The following is a 22,084-nucleotide window of genomic DNA, read 5'->3' on the forward strand; positions in this document are numbered from 1 at the left end:
ACTTCATAAATTGGGTATGACCATAGAGTGTATAAAAAAAATAGTGTGATGCAACATCTCCCATAGGTTTCTAAAAAGCAGTAGTTGTATGGTGTGGTCGGCTCTGGCTGTCGCCAAATGGGCAGTCCTGGCAAATCCAAAAATGGGCAAAGAAGTTGAGTATGGCTGGAGCTGAATGAAGCCTGGTTACTGAAAACAGCCGCCTGTGACCTGTCACTCAAAGCAGCTACTCCCTTAAAAATGCATAACTTTAAGTCTTAATATAATTTAAACAGGTGACTTGTATAAAAATTCACCCCTGTACAGTTGTCACTAACAGGGAAATTATTTATAGAGACCAAAAAAATGTTTGTACTAGGCTGTAAATATATTTATTTCTGCTGTAAAGCACAGAGCTTGCCACTTGGGTATGACTGTAAAAATGAGACTCTTGGGATCCAATGAGCCCATCTGTATTCATGTGTCATGTCCCTATAGTAGCCAATTCATTGTAATGAGAGCATTTTTGAAATTTGACCTCACTGTATAAAAATAGTTATTGTGACCTCGAGGATAATCAGAGCCTCATAAAACTGTACAAGTAATAACTAGAGACTAGGATGGATGGCTGTCCTAGCTCTGTCTGCAATAAGGAAGTTTCTGAGCAATTTCCAGAACAGAAAAATGCAATTCTTACATAAATCTCCAAATAGGTCCAATGGCAAATCACAGCATAAATGTTTTTATAGTGTTCCTCAAGGTCTTGGTGAGATGTTCAACCATTCTTAATCAATTTTCATGTGATCACAAATGCTAACATTTCACACCAAATGTCTGTAATTATTGGTATCAACCCAAAAACTGCGGCAACCATTTATGAGACATATACTTTCAGACCGCCCCTTTTTTCTCTGTGCTCCAATAACAGTTGAGCCTCTGTCAACTTCCTGTACTTAGACATTCTATGCGCTGGGGCAGCTGTGGCTCAGAGGTAGAGCAGGTGGTCCACTAACCAGAAGGTTATTGGTTTGATTGCCCAGCTACTCCCTGCCGCATGGCAAAGCATCCTTGAGCAGGATACTGAACCCCAAATTGCTCCTGATGCTGTGTCATTGGTGTGTGAATGTGAATGAATGAGTTAGTTAGTTCTCTTACTGGCCAAGAAAGTTACTACCAGGCATGTAGAGACAACGATCTGGCGGAGAGTGGATGGAGAACCATATACTGCTACTGATGAGTGCATGCCTGGCAGTAGTGGTGGGCGCATCGATCCAAAATACCGATATATCGATCCAACGTTGGTATTGATATTGATCGATACCAGTGTAATGGGATCGATACTTTAGTTTCTGTCCTGTCTGCGCTGCTGCGGAGGCAATCTGTCTGTCTCTGTGTAAGTGCCGCTGCTTTTGAGTGCCGCTCCTGTCACGGCGGACAGAACAGCTGGAAAGGAGCAGCATAAGTATCAGTATTGGTATCGGTGATACTGACTGGTATCGGATCGGTATCGGATCGATACCAAATCTTGCGGTATCGCCCACCACTAGCTGGCAGGTTTGAGCAGTCAGACAGGTGAGCAGGTAATCAGGGAGAGAGGGAGGAGTCCACACACACAGAGAGACAGGGACACCAGGGAGGAGAAAACTCTAGCAACTACTGACCATAACAGTCAAATGGCACATTGAAAATGAGATCTCACTTTCAGTGGGTGTTCCCTAGTTAAATGAAGGTTAATTTTAAAAATAAAAAAGACTGTGTTGCTTCATTTGCTGTAAAATAGTTTTAGAGGCCACAATATGGAAATAAAATTAAATGGGTGTTAAGTTAGCCTGTATGTGAGCACATGGTTTGAATTAGGGGGGAGTTAAGTGGAGCCGTGCAAGACATTCAGGGGGAGGCTCTACAACATCGTCCATTTTTGGGTCAGTGTTGCTTGTTTATTCGTTGATTGATTGATGGAGATTAATGGACAGTCAGACATAGAGAGCACACCACTTAGTTTAGTTTCTTAGTCTGCCTGTTTTTCCATTGCTGTTAAGTAGAACTTTCGTCCCTAATTCACATTTCCAGAAACAGAAGAGGAACGACAGGGAAGTGAAGGGACAGAGAGACATAGAGAAAGCTGCCTATGATATTTTAAGTCCTCCCATGTAAAAACAATTGTATTCTTTGATACTGAAAAAGTAGCCTTATGTTATTGTTGTTTAGCTTCTATGAAATGTTATTGACAGCATAAACTGTCCGTATAAAATGTTTTGTGGAGTAACCCTGCAATTGGCCGTGCTGGCACACACTTCCATGTGTGTGCATCTGACAAGATTAGTAGCAGAGCATACCAGAAAATAAAGCTCCCCTGAAAGCTGCTGTATAATTCGAACCCTGTGGGGTTCGATGAGTATGGAGAAATGTTGACCCTCTGACCAGTCAGGAACCACTGGCCTTTAGCCTCGCTATACTGTATGTACAGTGTACCAAGGACATTTTACAACAGATATCTCTATTTAAAGTTGTATCTTGTATATTACAAATTTTATTTAAAATCTTAGGTGAGTTAGTCACAAAGCCAATACGCCTCTTCACCTCTAATCCAGTTTGTGGCCCATTTTCCATTAACCCTCTTACCTTTGAATACATTTTACATTTAAAGCCTCCAGATTATATCAGAAATGAATTGTGACTATGTTAATCACGGCTGCCATGTGGGATCCCATAATCCCAGCCATTTGGGCTAGCGAGCTTAAGTATTCATTACTTAATGCACACTGTGCTTCATCATCCCTCCACACACAGGCTACATGACTCACTGGTCACCGAAGTGCATCTCAGTCTCTGTTGTAATTTCAGACAAGGAGCTCTTCTTTCAAATCACAAGCTGAGAGACCTTCTTACATGCAAATATTTACTTATTTAAGATTTCCACATGAAAATATGAGACCATTTCTGAAGACAAAACTCTTGTCCATCTCCAAACATGTTTTCACAGCTATTCTAAAGACAAACAGATCATTTGCACTATTGTCTTCTTGTCTTTGAGGTTACATCCAGAGCATAGATGCTGTAATTTCTGCTGCTGAGCTCCACTAAATTTATTACAATTACAGCCCTTACAGTGAGGTACATTGTGTACTGACAGTAAAAGAGCTGTTAAGAGATGGCTCTCTCCACAACAGGATAATTACTGTGACAAGAAAACATACAGGATTCCCCTGCTATTTTTTGCCCCTTTGTTCACAAATACATTTAAAGGGATATAACGGAGCCTAACATGTCAGCATGTATCCAACTCAAGCCAGCAGCAAAACACTACTTCTTGTGCTGTGAAGTGGCAAAGTTTTTTAATGAAAAGAATGACGCAAATATAATACCAAGTATTTGTTTTAGCGATGCAACTTACTATACATGAAAACATAAATTGAAGAATTGTCAATTATTTCCATTGATATCTTGAAAAGTCAGTATTTGTGAATGTCATATATATATGTGAAAGAAAAATATTTAAAAATATATACAAAAATATATGGAATGAATCTTGAATATATACAGCGTTATCACATTATCTTTGACAAGGGCCAAATTGTGGTGGCTAAACTAGATCAGAGCATCTCTCTGCACTGCAGCTTTTGTGGGGTGTTCCTGGTCTGCAGAGGTCAGTACCTATCAAAAGTGCTCTAAGGAAGGAAAAGCGATGAACCGGAGACAGGGTCATGGGGGGGCCCAGGCTCATTGATGCACATGGGTAGCGAAGGCTGGCCCATGTGGTCTGATCCAAAAGACGAGCTACTGTAGCTCAGATTGCTGAAAAAGTTAATGCTGGTTCTGATAGAAAGGTGGCAGATAACAGTGCATCAGAGTTTGTTGGCATGGGACTGCATAGCCACAGACCACAGACCAGTCAGGGTGCCCATGTTGACCCCTGTCCACTGCCAAAAGTGACTAAAATTGGCATGTGAGCATCAGAACTGGATCACAGAGCAATTCAATTCAATTTAATTAAATTTTATTTGTATAATTCAATTAAATTCAATTAAATTCAATTTTATTTGTATAGCGCCAATTCATAACAGAAGTTATCTCAGGACACTTTTCAAATAGAGCAGGTCTAGACCGAACTCTTTATAACATCATTTACAGAGACCCAACAGTACCACCATGAGCAAGCACTTGGCGACAAGGGCAAGGAAAAACTGCCTGTTAAAAGGCAGAAACCTGTCTCGACCAGTTGGGGTGAGAGAGAGAGAGAGAGAGAGAGAGAGAGAGAGAGAGAGAGACAGAGGGAGAGGAGAGAGAGAGAGACAGACAGACAGACAGGTGCACAGCAACAACAGTATTGGTAATGACATGGTAAATGACATGAATGAGTGCAGAAAGAGAGAGGAAGAGAGGAGCTCAGTGCACCATGGGAAATCCCCCGATAGTCTAGGCCTATAGCAGCATAACTAAGGGATGGTTCAGGACTCACCTGATCCAGCCCTAACTATAAGCTTTATCAAAGAGGAATGTCTTAAACCTACTCTTGAATGTGGAGAGGGTGTCTGCCTCCCGAACCACAACTGGAAGCTGGTTCCACAGGAGAGGAGCTTGGTAACTGAAGGCTCTGGCTCCTGTTCTACTTTTAGAGACTATAGGAACCACAAGTAGCCCAGCATTCAGAGAACGTAGTGTTCTAGAGGGGTAATAGGGTACTATGAGCTCTTTAAGATATGAAGGGACCTGACCATGAAGAGCTTTATAGGTGAGGAGGAGGATTTTAAATTATATTCTACATTTTACAGGGAGCCAGTAAAAATGTACTTTTCAAATAGAGCAGCTCTAGACCTTATAAAATTATTCACAGAGACCCAACCGTTCCCACCATGAGCAAGCACTTGGGTTGTTTGTCTTGCTACTGAGATACAGTAAATGGAAGTTGAAGTCACATGGATGTGGTGGGGGTTTATAATCCATGGAAGGATAAATGTAAGCTCTGTAGGCCATCACAATGAGCCATTTATTCCTTATATTCAAACATTTATTCAATATATTTAATTTCATATTATATATAATAATTTCCCAGATGGCATTTCATCTCTCTCTCTCTCTCTCTCTCTCTCTCTCTCTCTCTCTCTATATATATTATATATATATAAAATGTAATGCCTTTAATATAAAATGCCGTTCTGGAAGGCATTCCACATAGGAGGCTGTGGCTCAGAGGAAGAGCGGGTCGTCCACAAATCGAAAGGTTGTTGGTTCGATCCCTCCTGCCACATCTTGAAGCATCCTTGAGCAAGATACTGAACCCTGAATTGCTCCTGATGCCGTGCATTGGTGTGTGAATGGGTATGAATGTGTTTCTGTTTGATAGACTTTGCCATCACTGAGTGAATGTGTGTGAAAGAGTGAATGTGGCACGTAGTGTAAAAGCGCTTTGAGTGGTCGGAAGACTAGAAAGGAGCTATACAAGTACAGGTCCATTTACCATTTACCAAATATATGGCATGAAATCTGACATCATCGTCACTGGGGCCATCTTATACTTTAGATGATGTTGCTTCAAGACAGTCAAGTCATGCCCATTCAAGCTTGAAGAGCACATGCCCCACCAGATTTTTGATATATATAGTTTTTCATTGCTATTATTTTTTTAATAACATGTAATTATATTCGTTTTATAGTCAGGCCCAGTTCTACAAGGGGGCAAACATGCATTCATTCATGCAATAATTCCGTAAAGGGCATGCCATACGTTTAGGAAAATATTATTTTAATCTGACCAATGATGACATGTATAGCCTCATGTCGTCATTCAACCGCTGGCTGTCGAGGTGGTGTCCAGAAAACGATGTGGGCTATATTGATAACTGGCTGACCTTCTGGGGAAAACCTGGTCTCATTAGGAGAGAGGGCATCCATCCCACTTTGGACGGAGCGGCTCGCTTATCTAGGAATATGACAACGTTCATTTTAGTGCTGTCAGTTTAACGCGTTATTAACGGCGTTAACGCAAACCCATTTTAATGGCGTACATTTTTTTATCGCGAGATTAATGTTCACACTTTGTAGTTTTTTTCACATGCTGTTGCAACAACTAGTAACATTAGAAAAACTACAACACCACACCGGATCTAGCTAGACCGGAAACAAAACAACAGGCACGCCGCACACACTTGTTTAAGAGTAGTAGACGTTACGTTTTGAGTGGATGGCGAGCGTGAGACGCCGAAATGGATGCCAATAATATTCTGAATGGAAAGTTTACTTTTAAAAAGTTGCCATATGGTTCCATTGACAAGACCAAAGTGATCTGTGTGTTTTGTCGTTGTGAACTGAGCTATAATCGCAGCACTTCCAGTCTGAAATACCACTTGATGGCCAAGCACACAGCTGATGCAAATTCTCCGCCCCCTCGACAAAGCCAGGCGACAATGGATGATTTTTCAATAAAAACAACAATTGCACAAAGCAAGCCAATCCACTTTTCCATGTTGATAAGAGCATTAAAATGAGAAAAAAAATCAAGGGACATTTAGAATAGATAAAAATGTGCGATTAATTGCGAGTTAACTATGACATTAATGCGATTAAATATTTTAATCGTTTGACAGCACTAGTTTATTTCTAAAACCTGACAGTCCAGAGTTGGGACCAGGAAGCAGAGCTGCTGTCTTACACACTTCTCTGCGCTTCCATTAGAACAGTCACCCACCCAAAACCCCATAGAGACTGTGTCTGTCCCCCGACCACCTAAATTATTTAAAGAAATAAAAACAAAAGGAATTAAACATAACAACCTAATAAAAATGTAAACAAACTCCACAGTAGCACAAAATAAAATAATGAAATGTGGACTGTTAAATATCAGGTCTCTGTCCTCTAAAGCTGTTTTAGTGAATGAATTAATATCAGATTATGATATTGATTTACTGTCTTACTGAGACCTGGCTGTGACAGAGAGACAGAGAGAGAGAGAGAGAGAGAGAGACAGAGAGAGAACAGAGGTAACGAGGTGAGGACAGAGACAGAGACAAAGGTGCGAAGCAACAACAGTAGCAACAACTACACTAATAGTGACTGATGGTGACAATGAAGATAGATAGATAGATAGATAGATAGATAGATAGATAGATAGATAGATAGATAGATAGATAGATAGATGGATAGACTTTATTAATCCCTGGAGGGAAATTGGGTCGCTACATTAAAATACAATAGAATACAATAGAATAAAATACAACAATAGAATAAAATGCTTAGATAGAAAAGATAAAAAAAGATAAATAGGTAGGTAAGGTGCAAAGAGTTGCAGTTACAAGATGGTGGTAATAGTACTGATGACATGATGGTATTGTTTTTATTAATAACAGTATATAATGATAATATTAATAATATGTATAATAATATAATAATAATATGTATATATAATATTATGACTGAACAGATATACATGTATACACATAGATATTATACATTCATATTGGTATAATGTAAACAGTGTCATATATTCAGCCTGTGCAAAGTGTGCATACATACATACTGTAATATATATACACAATATATATATGTACACATATATACTGATATGATATATAGCATATGTATAATAGATACTTACAGATATACATACAATAGATAATATCTTATTGTTATATTGTTATATAATAATAAGTTGTAATATATAATATATAATAATAATAATAATATAACATGACTAATATAATAATAATATATTGTATAAATATGATATATAATATCAACATGGTATATATTAACACATATCACATATGATATGAAGCATATGTTACACAGGTAGATTTAGTCTGTAATTGTGGATCTGTGGTGGCAATTTGTTTAATAAAGTATACAAAGTATGATCTTGTCTTTCTGTAAGGTTTTATTCAAGTCATCCATGAATGGTCTCAATGCCACCGTCACGCACTCTCATATGTGAAAGTCCGAAGAGCCCCGATTGGCAGAAACAGTAGGGTTTTATCCCTGTTGGAGCACACAGTTACACATTCCTGAGTTCTGGGACAGTAAACAGACAGATAGTGTGGTGAGATAATCATGTCCTTGGCTTCTTAGTGAAGTCTCAACATCCCACTGTGTACTCGGACATAGAGTGTAGTTATAAACAGGGCTAAAGGTTATATGCATATAATACCCTCTTTAACAGTTGCGTATGGTTTTACAATGACCAGGTCAAAGGTTGTAAAGGGTTTTTAAAAATTGCCATTACAGATCTGACAGAGGCAGATGAGTTATACAGTCTTATTACAGTGGGGAGGAATGATTTTCTATATCGTTCCTTAGAGCAGCGGGGTTGAATGAGTCTGTTGCTGAAGCTGCTCTTTACCTTATCCAGTGTTGTGTGGAGGGGGTGGGAGGGATTGTCCATGAATGCCAGCACTTTTGCCAGCATCCTCTCCTCCACCACCTCCTCTAGGGTGACAAGCTTCAAGCCAACAACAGATTCAGCCTTCTTGATTAGTTTGTTCAGTCTGTTGGTGTCCTTTGCCTTAATGCCCGCACCCCAGGACACCACAGCAAAGAAGATGGTGCTCGCCACAACAGACTGATAGAACTTCTGCAACATCCTGTTGAAGACATTGAAGAACCTGAGCCTCCTCAGACCCTTCTTGTAGATGGCCTCTGAGTTTGTGGACCAGTCCAGTTTATTGTCTAGTGTGAAGATGAAGATGAAGAAGATGATGACGACGACAACAACCACGATGGGGGACAATGAGCAGTGATTATAGTAATATTAGTAACTGTAGTAATAATAAAAGTAATAATAATAATAACAATAATATCAGTAATATTGGCAACGGGAGTCAAGCAGGACCATGGCAGGAGGCTCCACCAGGATCCATGAGAACCTGCGAGATGAGAAAGCACAAGAACTCCGGGGAAGACGTGAAGTTAGTAACATGCATTAATGGAACATGAATGTGTGCAGAAAGAGAGAGGAAGAGAGGAGCTCAGTGCATCATGGGAAATCCCAAGATGGTCTAGGCCTATAGCAGCATAACTAAGGGATGGTTCAGGACTCACCTGAGCCAGCCCTAACTATAAGGAGCAAACTGCTCCAACTGTCTCAGGTTTGAAGGGTGCCTTCTCCAGACTGCATGTTTCAGCTCCTTCCACAGATATTCAATAGGATTTCGATCATAGAAGGCCACTTCAGAATAGTCCAATGTTTTGCTGTTAGCAATTCTTGGGTGTTTTTAGCTGTGTGTTTTGGGTCATTATCCTGTGTGAGGACCTGTGACCTGCAACTGAGACCAAGCTTTCTGACACTGGGCAGCACATTTCACTCCAGAATGTCTTGATAGTCTTGAGATTTCATTGTACCCTGCACAAATTCAAGACACCCTGTGCCAGATGCGGCAAAGCAGCCCCAAAACATAACCGAGCCTGTTCCATGTTTTACAGTAGGTACAGTGTTCTTTTCTTTGTATGCTTCATTTTTGCATCTGTGAACATAGAGCTAATGTGACTTGCCAAAAAGCTCCAGTTTTGTCTCATCTGTCCAAAGGATATTCTCCCAGAAGCCTTGTGGGCCAAATTCCAGTCTCGCTTTTTTATGATTTGTTGTCTTCCATTCAGTCCACTTTGGCTCAAACAGCGACAGATGGTGTGATCTGACACAGATGTAGCTAGGGACCGAGCCAGTATCAACTGGAAGGTCCCTATTGTTTTTGGTATGTTTCTTATTATTATTATTCAGAACGTTGACTGCGTTTTTGATGAACATATACTTCGCGTGAATTTTATTTGGCAAATTTGTCAGGCCTGGTGAAAACGTTGAAATGCTACGTGTCGCTTTGGGGTAGACCACTAGGTGGCGCTATTATTAAGAAAAGTATGTTCAGGCTTATAACTCCCGCATCGTTTGTTTAACATTCAAAAACCTTATATCCACGCGTTCGGTGAATGGAGCTGCATCTCCGTATATAGGCCACGCCCACTTCCGCCTAGATTATTTTTTTTCGCTAGAGGGCAAAATGTCCAAAAACAACATTTTCGTGTTCCATCCATGCCCTTTGGTCTTTTTGTGACTGTACGTTGAAGGGAGTGTTTGAAGCGTGCCGTCAAAGTTGGCCATTTTGAATCGAATTCAAACTGTGATGCTATTTTTGGCATTTCAGGGCTTCTATTTTAACTAACTCCTCCTACAGGTTTTATTGGCTCTGCTTCAAAAAGGGTCAGTACAGTCAAAAAATGTTGCTGGGGGGACTTCCGGTGGAGAGGGGAATGGAGTAGACGCATGCATCGCGCTCTCCCGCGCTGACCTGAAAAAACTTATCTTTTTACAACCCAAACCTGATTCGACTTCTCAGTAAGAAGAAGTAATATTTTGCACATGCCTCATGGCCTCCGGAACCAGGCTGGCTAAGGAAAGAGAAACAGCGAGAGACGACTCGACCGCCATGGCTAGCCAGATTAGCATGCCTGCTCTGACTAGCTTGCTAGAGGAACACCGTCACTCCATATCGGCGGCGCTGTCCGCTGAGCTCAGGTCGGCGTTTATCTCTCTCGAAGCTAAACTAGACACGGTGCAGGCCACTGTGACTGACTTTGGTGAACGAATTGCGAGTCTGGAGTCCAACGCCAATTTAACTGAAGAACGCATCCAAGCTCTTGAAGCATCATGCTCCACCTTATCAGAGACTTGTGCCAAGCTCAAAACCAAAAACATCGATTTGGAGGGAAGAAGCCGGCGTAACAACATCAGGATTGTCGGCCTGCCTGAGTCCATTGAAGATCACTAAAAAAGATGGCAACAAGAAACGATTCTCTTGAGTTGAAGAAGCCACTGCCTTCGCGAGTTCCATGCCCGCTCCATGAGGCTGCTTCACTGACCCGTCTCAGTGGCTAATGTATGGGCTAATCCACTAGCGGCTAATGCTAACACCACTACTGGCACGGGCCTCGGGATGACTCGCCCAGCCGGTAAGAGCGTCTCGACAGGATAATGTTTAACACACATTGACTGTGAACTCTTACTAGTGTCGTATGATGCTTTTCGAACACTGTGACTCTGTTAACATTTGTAAATCTCACCTGGGCTTGTTGAACCGATGCTGAGTATGGTGTCTACCCCTGTTTGTTTTGGATAGTTCTGCCACATGGCCCATTTAACTTCAATAATTGACCATGCCTTTTATATTTTATTAGGGGTAATATCAGTTAAACGTTTAATACGAAGATGTCCGCTACATCACAGTGTGAGTCCGGATAATGTGTGTGAGTTTGTTTTCCTTTTTTTCTTTTTTGCTACATGAAGATGCAACCTCTCCACTCTACTTTTTTATTTATTTTTTATTCCTGGGGCATATTGCCCCCCACTGTTCTAAAGAGGTGGAATAAGAGGGAAACTCACACTTCTTTTTCTTTTTTCTTCTATTTACTCAAAGTGACTGTTTTGCTACAATGTTTAATTGGTAGATAGATGGTAGATATTTTTTTTTCTTTTTCTTCTTTCTTTCTCTCCCCCCGCCTTGGAGGGGCCAAGGCATCGCCACAGTACATCTTCACTTAACAAAGGGTGAGTAATGCACAACACAGTTACACCTCAAAGTCAGGGCTGCAGGTTTGTGTCATGGAACGTTAGGGGAGTCAATGGAGCAATCAAGAGGGGCAAAGTGATTTCACATTTGAGACAACTTAGAGGGGATATTTATTTCCTTCAAGAAACTCACCTTAAGACCTCTGAGATTTCACGTATCAAAAGACCTTGGATGAGTCATGTATTTCATTCCAAATTTTCTGCAAGGGCGAGAGGGGCGGCCATCATTGTGAGTAAAAACATAACATTTGAACCAACCAAATCTATTGAAGATCCCAGTGGGCGTTTGTGGGTGTTGCAGGCAAGCTGTTTGACATCCCTGTTATTTTAGTGAGTGTCTCCACACACACAGTGGAAACTTTCACACTTTTTACTGAACAATCCACATTTAAAAAAATTCTTTCAGGAGGAAATAGCCAATTTTTTTCAGGCAAATGACACCCCAGACATCACAAGAAGCACTCTATGGGAGGCGTGTAAAGCATATTTGAGGGGTCAGGTGATTTCATTTGCTTCCCGGCAGAAAAAAGTGGACACGGAAAGGATGGTCTGGCTCTCAGATCAACTAGTTGAAATGGGAGATAAGGCGGGCAAATTTCTTGCCCATCAGGCTAGAACTGCAGCTCTCTCGAGACTAATCCCCAGGATAAAATTGCCATCGGGAGCAGTGGTCACTGACCCCAAATTGGTAAATGATGTGTTTTTGAATTTCTATCCCGACTTGTACACGTCTGAATACTCACCTGAAATTTGGAAGAGCCACAACCCCCTGGAGATGTTCTCATATCCTAAAGTTGATAGCAATCTGGCTGACAAATTAGGCGCACCAATCACAGCGGCTGAAGTACAGGAGGCGATTGGGCAGCTACAAAATGGAAAATCCCCGGGCCCAGATGGGTTTGTGGTAGAATTCTACAAAGCATATTCAATCCTAATAACCCCAAATTTGGTTAACGTCTACAATGAATCCTTTAATAGTGGCAGATTGCCCCCAACCCTATCAGAAGCTAACATTTCGCTTTTATTAAAAAAAGACAAAGACCCCCTTGAATGTAGCAACTATAGGCCCATCTCACTTTTAAATGTGGACCAAAAGATTCTCGCCAAGGTCCTGGCCTCTCGTTTGCAACAAGCCCTACCTGCCCTAATTTCCACGGACCAGACTGGGTTCATGGCTGGAAGGAACTCTTCATCTAACACTAGGAGACTTCTCAACATCATTGGCTCACCCAACCCTGTCACACCTGAGGTGGTAATTTCTTTAGACGCTGAGAAAGTGTTCGACAGGGTTGAGTGGGAGTATTTGTACTACGTCCTTCCAAATTTGGTTTTAGCTCTGACTTTATTGCATGGATTAGACTGCTTTATGACTCTCCAACTGCCCATATCCTTACAAACGGTGTGAGGTCGCCCCCTTTCACCCTTTGTTGGGGTACCAGACAGGGATGCCCCCTCTCCCCCCTCCTGTTTGCTCTAGCCATAGATCCACTGGCCACCTGGCTTCGGGAGGAGGGGAGAGTCGAGGGTGTAATGGTAGATTCAGTTTCTTTGTTTCAGTCACTGCAGATGCCCAACCTCCCCCTTCCTAACACAAGATGCCAGGTCCTTTTGTGTTTTGTAGATTGTGATGTCTGGACTTGGCTTTGCACCTGAATGCAAGATCCTGCAGGACACCTCATATGTAAAACACACCAGCAGGGGGTCGGCCCCGATGCCTGCAGTGGGCAGAGGGGTGGGAAAGCACTTCCTGGAGGGCCAGACCCCTACAGCAGACAAAGGGGTGTGAAAGAGGTGGTCCTCAGGTATAAATGTTCAGATCTCCCCATGTTCGGGGTCTTTCTTCATCTTTGACCACTCGTGTGTTGATTGACCTTTTCTTTGCAAAGAAAATAAAACTGTCGGCCGACAGAAGTTCTCTATTTCATTCTTCACCAGAGAGCAGAGAAATTTCCACAACAAGGGCATCACCAGGAATGATGTCACCCATAAGCTGGCCCTGTACGCAGACGATTTGTTATTATATGTGTCAAACCCCGCGTCGTCCATCCCTGTTATTACAGACATTCTAACCCAATTCGGCAGATATTCTGGTTACAAATTGAATTTTAATAAAAGTGAACTTCTTCCTATCAATCCCCTGTCTAAGAAGATGCCACCGTCCTCTTTCCCATTGAGAGTCGTTACAGAGGGGTTTCGATATTTAGGCATATTCATCACTGCTTCTTTTAATGACCTTTTCAACAAATATTTTCGCCCTGTCATTGATAAGTGCAAGCTTGATTTGACTCACTGGTCCTCCCTCCCTCTTTCCCTATCCGGCAGAGTTAACCTGGTAAAGATAGTGATTCTACCTAAATTTCTCTACTTGTTCCAACATATTCCAATTTTTATCAGACGATCCTTCTTTCAGCTGCTAGATCAGACAATATCATAATTTCTGTGGTTGAATAAGCCCCCCCGTATCTGAAAAGCTGTCTTACAACTCCCCAAAAAGTTGGGTGGTCTCGCACTACCCAATCCTATCCAATACTATTGGGCATGCAACATTAACAAACTCATTAATTGGATCGACAGAGGAGCTGACACAGGCCCCTCTTGGGTTCTGATAGAGCTACGGTCCTCAAACTTTTCTTTACAGTCCCTCCTTACTGCGCGACTCCCCCTCAAGATTCATAATATCTCACAGAACCCTGTTGTTACCAACTCACGTAAAATTTTGATCCAATTTCACAAACACTACGGCTTGAACAAACCTTCAACTTTAGCACCGGTTGTTAAAAACCATTTATTCCCACCCTCCCTGTCAGACTCCACTTTCACTATCTGGCGTAACAAAGGTTTGTTACATGTCAAGCACCTTTACAAAGATAACATATTTACTAATTTTACAGAGCTTGCAGCCAGGTTTGAATTACCTCACTCTCATTTTTTCCGGTTTCTCCAATTACCCTCACTTCCCTAACCACCCACCCGGGTCTCTGATTGACTCCTTGCTCACCCTCGACCCTGTACAAAAGCGTTCCATCTCTGTGATCTATAATGCTATTGACTCCCTTAACCCTGACCCAACGACTCGTCTGAAACAGACCTGGGAGGAGGAGCTAGGAGCTCCAATTTCAGATAATCAATGGGACCAAATCCTTAAGCTAGTTCACACATCCTCTATATGTGCCGGGCACAGTTTATTACAATGTAAAGTTCTTTTCAGAGTGCATTACACAAACGCTCAACTGGTGAAGATTTATCCAGGCACCAGTGACAGTTGTAACAGATGTAAGCAGTCACCTGCTAATCACACACACGTTTTGGTCCTGCCTGAAACTCACTGGCTTTTGGGGCCAAATATTTGATACACTCGCAACAGTGCTTGATATGGACCTTAACCCTGAGCCTTGCACGGCCCTGTTTGGCTCCCCTCCACTTACTACACCTCAACTCCCTGCGTCAAAGCGCCGGGTATTGGCCTTTATAACTCCCAGGCCAAGCGTCTTATTTTGTTTAAATGGAAACATGTTCTTCCACCTTCATACAATAGCTGGCTTAGAGAGGTCCTAACTCATATCAAGTTTGAGAAGGTTAGAGTTTCACTGGTGGGTTCTGATAATGCTTTTAACAAAACCTGGCAGCCCTTCTTAGAGTACTTAGACAGAACCACTAATAATGTTTTTTTGGTTAATAGTGGTTCATAGGAACTGTTCTGGCTCAGTTTAAGTTTGTTGTTGCTTTCAACATACATTGTGTAGGACAACCAACTGCTAATTTTCTTATAAGATTTCTTGCATACACTGTGTGAATTGTTGTTGTATGTGAACAAAAAACCAAATAAAAAGATTTATTAACAAAAAAAAAAAAAGATGTTGCTGAATGAACGCCGTGCTTTTTGTGACTGTACATTGAAGGGCGTGTCCGTGGCGTGCCGTCAAAGTCGGCCACTGTGAGTGCGAGGACCCGCCCAATGCTGCTTGCAGCTTTAACTAGGGACCGAGCCAGTGTCAAATGGAAAGTCCCTATTGTTTTTGCTCGATTTCTTCTTACCTATTATTTTTATCCCCCTTCGACTGCATTTTTGACCCCCTGAACATATACGAAAACTCAATTTTATTTGGCAAAGTTGTCAGGCCTGGTGAAAATGGAATATTCTATGCGTCGCTGTTCGGGTCGGCCACTAGGTAGCGCTACTATCATAAAAGGTGCGTTTAGGCTAATAACCTCTGCATAATTTGTCGCACATTCAAAAACCTTATATCCACACGTTCTTTGAATGGAGCTGAATCTCCCCATATAGGCCCCGCCCACCTCCGCCTATATATTTTTTTCATTAGAGTGCAAAATGTCCTTAAACTACTTTTTTGTGTTCCTCCTACATGCCTCGCACAAAATATTTCACGTAGCACCTGGGGACCGTCCTAATAAAAAAGTATTTTGAAGAATTTTGATATTTCAAAAAATAAGCACGTTATAAACAGGGGTGGACTGGGACAAAAATTCAGCCCTGGCATTTTCTGTCCAGACCAGCCCACTACATTATCAGCAGACACTACATAGAAGTCCACAAATCTCGCAGCATCTCCTCTCATGCATACTACAAAGGAGAGTCATATTCCTTGATAGCAGTTAACAAATAAAGCACGTAACTATGAACTCAAGGACTAAAATTGACAGCTATAGCAATCAATCAATCAGTCTTTATAGTGTCAAATCACAACAGACGTTATGGTAAATGGACCTGTACTTGTATAGCGCCTTTCTAGTCTTCCGACCACTCAAAGCGCTTTTACACTATGTGCCACATTCACCGTTTCACACACATTCACTCAGTGATGGCAAAGTCCATCGAACAGAAACTGACATTCATACACATTCACACACCGATGCACGGCATCGGGAGCAATTCGGGGTTCAGTATCTTGCTCAAGGATACTTCGACATGTGGCACCAGGAGCTGGGGATCAAACCCACAACCTTCCGATTAAGGAACGACCCGCTCTGCCTCTGAGCCACAGCCGCCATGACTAGGGGTGGGATGAGACTAACGGGAAGAACCCTCATGCTACCCTTTCAGTTTTTAGTCTGTGACTGTGAAAATCTTTTGGTGTAAGCCCAGCATTAGTTAAAACCAGGCTCGGACAATAATAACAAAATATCCTGACAAATAATCTAAATAGAAACATATTACAGACAGTAGTAGCATTAGAGCTGAAACTCATTTGTTTTAACAGTGACTCAGTCATTATGAAACCATAAATAGAGAAAAGAATTATCAGTAGCTGTGGAAAAAGTCTAAGACATGAATTACAGGTCTGAATAGATATGCATTCTCATATACGTGTATGTGCACATGTATATGTTTCCCTACTTCCTCGTCCACATCCAGCCAGCTCCACTCCTCACCAAATTCATGACCTGCAAGGAACAGCAAACACAACTTGTACTCTATCTGTGTACTGACAAGTATATGTAGCCATGTAGCCTTTTTGTGATGTAGTGACACTTAGTGAACAAATGTATCCGTCATGAAGGATGACTTAAGTCTCAAAAGAGCCCTAAGGCCTACCTGCATAACTGTTAATTGAACTTAAAATATATGCAGATGTTTGAAATTAAAATCATCAATATGAAAATCTTCAACCAGGAAATAATCATAATCAAACCTTTTGTTTCAATCTGAGACAAAACAAGTTGCATAATAAACTCACAAAGTCAAGACGAAGCTCTCTCTCTCTCTCTCTCTCTCTCTCTCTCTCTCTCTCAGGCATCATAGAAGAACTTCTAGCAGGTCAGGAAAACCTGTTTGACAGGAGATGATGGTATATAGTATGTTTCTTCACATAAACCTTTAAACATACACATATTGCATTCCTCTCACCACATGAAATAAGCTCAGGACCCAAAAAGTGGCCCAGTGAATGATGGAGGAGACAAAGCAGGTCCTCAAAAGGGGACAGAAGGAAAACAACTTCTTAGGCTCTCATACATAGGGTGGTCAACCTAAAAGAGACATGGAAACATTATTAAGTCATCATCACAAATCAAGTATGAATTCATATCACATTATAAGACACATGACATACTCAACCAATCAGAGACGTCTCAGTAGCCAAAAAGTGGTGAAGTGGAGGCAGAGAGAGAGCAAGTCCTTGAAAATGGACGGAGGGGGAACAACTCCTCAGGCTCTCACATGTCAAGTGGTCAACCTGAGAGGGACATGGAGACATTATTAAGTCTCTAACCATAACCCTATGAATTGAAAGATTACAATTCAATGGCAAATATTGCAAATTAAACTCATTATTTCCTATAGGTTTACTTGTATTTTGTGCTAAAATTCAAAGTATTCAATTCAATTAAATTCAATACAGCTTGATTCTGCATCTCTATTTACAGCTCATTAGTCCATGTCAATGTTTACTGTTGCTATGGCAACAAGAGACTGCTGACATTAGCAGCTGTTAGCTAGCTTAGCTAACGTTATAGCATCTGAACAATAATAACCCATAATATCACATTCGACATATTTAAACAAAATCAACCACAACTACCAACAGTCACAGCCCTTCAACTCTGGGCTAATATGTTGTCACAAGTATGCAGTTAATGAGGTCCCATCACACTCAATGGAAAAATGGTTTCTACTTTGTTTTGGACTCCAAATGTAGCCTAGCCAGCCTCAGGCTAACGTTACTCACCATGTCTGCCTCCACTCGCTCGTCTCCCGGCGCAGCAGCACCTGCTGGGGTGGTGACCCCGGCACCAAATAGGTCTGTCAATGTCCAACATTTAGCAGCTTCCACCTCCAGAGACTTCAGCTTTTTAAGTCGCAGTGTTTCCGCGCCACCCGGGCGTTTCTTACGGTTATCCATCTTCAGCTCAGCAGCAGCCCGTCCCGCCACTCCGGCCCATGCCATGAGGTCCCGCCCACCCTGGTTTGTGTCGTGATTGACAGCCCTGTCAGGGCTCTCTGAGCCTGTCAGCCTATGATTGATTGGCGATGACAAACGTAGACCAATAATATGTGTCGATGCTGGCAACACACTGCTAGCCCTCTGTAGCCAATTGGCCGGCCCAATTGGAGGGAATTTAGAGAGAGAAAAAAAAAAAAAAAACATAGCGGACCGAACCGGACCGGCCCACATTGGGTCACGGCCCACATTGGGTCACGGCCCACATTGGGTCAACGGCCCACCGGGACGATGCCCGGTATGCCAGATGGCCAGTCCACCCCTGATTCAGACTCTCATTCCATATATTCAAGTTTCATTCCATATATTCATTAAATTAGTTCAAACTCAAACGAAAGCCTTAAACAGTTTAAATTTACTAACTGACGTATGATGAAAAACAATTTACAATTAATTGATTATCAAAATTGTAGCCAATCAATTTTGGGGCTCACATTTGTGTAATGATATGAAGGTCTCTTCGTCGTCCTCGTCGCCAAGTGCTTGCTCATGGTCGTACTGTTGGGTCTCTGTAATTAATGGTATAAAGAGTTCGGTCTAGACCTGCTCTATTTGAAAAGTATCCTGAGATAACTTCTGTTATGAATTGGCGCTGTACAAATAAGTTGAATTGAATTGAATTAAACTTAAAGAAAATGAGACAATGGAACAAACTGGAATTATATCACCAATACTTAAAATACTGCACAAATTTAAGTGCACTTAAAATACGTGTGTTAAAGTGCCCTCTTGGGAGCCAAAACACCTGCTACAGTGCCCCCTTGGAAGCCAAAACGCGTGCTAAAGTGCCCCCTTGGGAGCCGCCCCTGCTCTTCAATAAGTCTGAATGAAAATGTTTAACTTAAAGGATCAGCCCACCCATATCACAACCAAACATATTTATCTGCTGAGGCTTTAACATTGTACCACAAACCTGGTACAATGGATGTAAATTGAATTTTATTCATGGTGCTTTGATATCTGTAAACCAGGGCTAATGAAACAAAAACTAATACTGTATCGACTGTAACTGTAACCTGACTGCACTAGATGGTTTGTTACACGGTGTCATCTGGGAAGCCGCCATTTGGAATCGGGCAAGCACTTTAAAAAAAAACACTCGCCAGGCGGTTGGATGAACCATCTATCAACATCTATCATGAGGGAACTTCAACCAATCAGATCAACGAACCATATAATGTAGTTAAACTTTCAAACTGAAGCCAGTTGGCTGAAGAGATATTCCTTTAATGAGGAAATACTCTCCAGCTCTTATTAAGCAGATGCTAGCAGCAGCTACGCTAACCTCTTTAAGAGCCCTCTTTGTTTTTGAGCAAATGGTCACTTCTCACACACGTCATCAAAGACACCTAGAGTTCAACCATGCTAGCTCATGCTGTAGCTGCCAGTAGTTTAAAGCCTGGCAAGATGGATTCTTATATGATTTTATAACCTTGCAAGTCCAGCTGCCTCTCAAGTTTAATGTACTGAATTTGAACTGGTTGCACTAGTGTTAAAATTTGATGATGTGTAACGAAGTAATCCAAGCTCAAAGGTCCACTTTCTAATTTTACTGAGTTTTAACGCCAGGCCAACTTACGTATGCAAAAGTTACGTCATTAACCTTTACTCCTTACTCTTTTCAAAAGTAATTTTATCACTTTACTTATTACTCCCTGCCAGCAGTAATTAGTTACACGACTAGTTATATTACTTTTCTCAAAACATTGGTAACTTTGTCCAAAATTACCAGCATAGTTTGTTATCAAAGTAATGCAATATTTCCAGTTGCTGAATGTAAGCGTTTCTATCTTCCAAATTAGTTTCCTCCACGATTAAAAAAAGTAATGAATGCATTTTATGGATTGTTGGATTTTACATCAGTAGGGGTACAAAAATAATGTTGTAAACAAAATTTTACAAAAAAATGTATTGGCAATTACCCTATTTACTTGGTAAAGTAATATTATTACTAGTAATGAGTTACTGGTCAACACTGCTCTTCAGGCACTTTTACAACATTTAACAGAGCCGTCAAAGCCTGTGCCTTTTTGTGATGACCAAAACACTGACAGATTATCATGCGCTTGTCTTATCATGTTTTGAACAAATTCAAATGTCCAGTCAGATGTGGCTCTCTTGTTGTGGCAGTCATCAATCATGCTGATTTTGACCGAGCAGATGCTGTCTATTTGGACTGATCGGTCCCATGAGAGACATCACTGGTTGATGATCTTCAGGCAGGATTATTTTTATAATTTGTGCAATTATTACTCTTTCAATATTCAATTCAATTCAATTCAATTTTATTTGTATAGCGCCAATTCATAACAGAAGTTATCTCAGGACACTTTTCAAATAGAGCAGGTCTAGACCGAACTCTTTAAAACATTAATTACAGAGACCCAACAGTACCACCATGAGCAAGCACTTGGCGACAAGGGCAAGGAAAAACTGCCTGTTAAAAGGCAGAAACCTAGGACAGACCCTTCGGCTCTAGGTGGGTGGTTGGGGGTGAGAGAGAGAGAGAGAGAGAGAGAGAGAGAGAGAGAGAGCAAGAGACAGACAGACAGACAGACAGACAGATGCACAGCAACAACAGTATTGGCAATGGCAATCTAGCAGGACCATGGCAGGAGGCTCCACCAGGATCGATAAGAACCTGGGAGACGAGAAAGCACAAGAACTCCGGGGAAGAAGTGAAGTTAGTAACATGCATTAATGGGACATGAATGAGTGCAGAAAGAGAAAGGAAGGGAGGAGCTCAGTGCACCATGGGAAATCCCCCGATAGTCTAGGCCTATAGCAGCATAACTAAGGGATGGTTCAGGACTCACCTGATCCAGCCCTAACTATAAGCTTTATCAAAGAGGAATGTCTTAAGCCTACTCTTGAATGTGGTGAGGGTGTCTGCCTCCCGAACCACAACTGGAAGCTGGTTCCACAGGAGAGGAGCTTGGTAACTGAAGGCTCTGGCTCCTGTTCTACTTTTAGAGACTATAGGAACCACAAGTAGCCCAGCATTCAGAGAACGTAGTGTTCTAGAGGGGTAATAGGGTACTATGAGCTCTTTAAGATATGAAGGGGCCTGACCATGAAGAGCTTTATAGGTGAGGAGGAGGATTTTAAATTCTATTCTACATTTTACAGGGAGCCAGTGCAGAGAAGCTAGTACAGGAGAGATGTGATCTCTTTTTTCTAGTTCCTGTCAGTACTCGTGCTGCAGCGTTCTGAATTAATTGGAGCGTTTAAATTGGAGCGTTTTAATGGACTTATATGTAATGTTTCCATTACATAAGATTTGTGTTTGACCATGAGTTTTTTTTTGTTCCATTATTAAAGCTCATTTCAGCATGTACCCTCAAGAGAATTTCATGTATATTTTTATGAACACATGCAACTCACCCAGAGAAGCGCCTCTGAATGGATGTTTTTTTTGTTCCTGATACAACAACCCTTTTCGATTTGCAAAAGGATCAAGGCTGTGTGGCCTTTGTAAAAAGCTAGCGTGGAGGGGTTTTATTCAGCGTGAGTGTAGGATTGACATTGGATGTGTGGAAGTGGAGCGTGCTTCAAGGTCACGCTGATGGAGGTGGCACAGCCTTGGCCATGCACTCAC

At 41.6% G+C, this 22,084-nt stretch overlaps 3 long non-coding RNA genes across 4 annotated transcripts in view; all 3 read right to left on the bottom strand.

The window, feature by feature from the left end:
• Positions 1–4,003: 4,003 nt before the first annotated feature.
• LOC127372062 (uncharacterized) overlaps positions 4,004–22,084 on the bottom strand; it is an 87,483-nt gene continuing 69,402 nt past the window's right edge. The window contains exon 2 of one of the 2 annotated variants that reach the window (XR_007886517.1): positions 4,004–4,185. This is a non-coding gene — a long non-coding RNA (uncharacterized LOC127372062). Of the gene's footprint in view, positions 4,186–20,754; positions 20,942–22,084 lie in introns of those variants that run through there. The other variant, XR_007886516.1, reaches the window with a different exon arrangement.
• On the bottom strand, positions 16,865–17,418 carry LOC127372070 (uncharacterized). Its single transcript, XR_007886525.1, has 3 exons — positions 17,394–17,418; positions 17,224–17,314; positions 16,865–16,930 (listed from the first exon to the last, which is right to left on the bottom strand). It is a non-coding gene; the product is annotated as an uncharacterized LOC127372070 (long non-coding RNA).
• LOC127372072 (uncharacterized) lies at positions 17,486–18,348 on the bottom strand. Its single transcript, XR_007886527.1, has 3 exons — positions 18,214–18,348; positions 17,599–17,721; positions 17,486–17,515 (listed from the first exon to the last, which is right to left on the bottom strand). It is a non-coding gene; the product is annotated as an uncharacterized LOC127372072 (long non-coding RNA).

Source organism: Dicentrarchus labrax, unplaced genomic scaffold (genome assembly GCF_905237075.1).
Source record: "Dicentrarchus labrax unplaced genomic scaffold, dlabrax2021, whole genome shotgun sequence".
NCBI classification, from domain to species: Eukaryota; Metazoa; Chordata; class Actinopteri; family Moronidae; genus Dicentrarchus; species Dicentrarchus labrax.